Consider the following 1527-nt stretch of genomic DNA (forward strand, 5'->3'; position numbering starts at 1 on the left):
GGTCAGAGCTATGAGAGCCATAGCAAGAGCATGGTGGTGGTGGCGCACGCCTTTAATCCCAGTGCTTGATAGACAGAGCTAGGTAGATCTCTGTGTGTTCAGGGCTACAGCCAGCATTGGAGACATACGCCTTTAAGACCTGGAGGGCTGTACTTACAGTCAGTGACTAGGCAGTCATGTGTTTGGGTTTACAACCAATGAGAAGGTAGAACAGAAAGACTATGTAAAGACATACACATAGGAAGTAGGTCTCTTTCGGGGAGGTAGGAGCACAGCAGGAAGGGTAAGGTTTTAGCTCTGAGCTCTGACCTCTCGGCTTTCTCTTTTACATTGGTTCTGTGTTTCTTATTTAATAAGACGGTTGTTTACATCTACAGTATACAGCAGGTGACAACTAGTGTTCAAATGGTCAATCCACCAGAGTCAAGGATTCTGATGGAGGATTAAACCAAAACACAAGGCATTTTGGAATTATTGTCTTTTGAATGAATTGGCTATTTCATGTTGTAGATTTCTTGTGAAATTATACTATGATCTCTCTCTCTCTTTCTCTCTCTCTCTCTCTCTCTCTCTCTCTCTCTCTCTCTCTATATATATATATATATATATATATATATATATATATATATATATATTTATATATAATCTCATGATTGCATCTCAATCTTATGGGTACATATATCTGTGGGTGGTCAGGCAAATGACTTTTCATTAGCTATATAACTTTGATATATAGAAAATATACTAGGAGATACTTCATAGCCAGATGTATTGTCCCACAAGACTGTAAACACTTAAAGCCTACTTTGTTCCTTTTGCTCAGAATAAAGAGAAAATAATAATATCTGCTCAGTCTAGCACAGACTTCACACATTTAGCTCATTTTTACTACAGAGCAAGTTCAAACTAGACTACCGGCCTTTATAAATAGATCATGAGTTTAAAACTTTACAGTTATGCACAAGGTCAGAGTCGCAGGTGTCTCACCAAGGTTAGTCATACAAAACACCCTAATAAAAGCCTGCCAATTCTTCGCCTGCAAAGTCTGCTGACAAAAAACTATGTCTCAGAGTTTGTCACATTGGGCACTGTGCCCCCTCCTCTGGTCCTGAGACCTTGGAACCTTGCTTTACTATGGTAATAGCTCTGTTCCTTATTGTCTATTCTAGGAATGTATTATGACCTTGAGGGTCTTGAAACTTGTCTCAGGATTGCAAGGATTCTCCTTTTAGAAGTGGGTGGATAGTCCGACAAGAGGAGCTACGTAGGAGAGGGAAAAGAAGCTGTAGATTTAAAGCTTACTTAGAACAATAAAGGGATGGAATAAAACAACATGGTGTGTATGGATTCATTTTCTTATCCCTCAGATTAGATCCACAACTGATTGTAGAGTTTTCTTTGAATTCTGGGAGAAGGTCTTTGAGGCTGATCCTTAAAGGCCTTTGTTAGGTTGTTACAGAACAATAAAGGGATCAATTGAAAGAACAAGGTGTGTATAGATTCTTTTCCTTATGCCTCAGATTAGCT

The sequence above is a fragment of the Peromyscus maniculatus genome, chromosome 6, assembly GCF_049852395.1.
Source record: "Peromyscus maniculatus bairdii isolate BWxNUB_F1_BW_parent chromosome 6, HU_Pman_BW_mat_3.1, whole genome shotgun sequence".
Taxonomy (NCBI): Eukaryota; Metazoa; Chordata; class Mammalia; order Rodentia; family Cricetidae; genus Peromyscus; species Peromyscus maniculatus.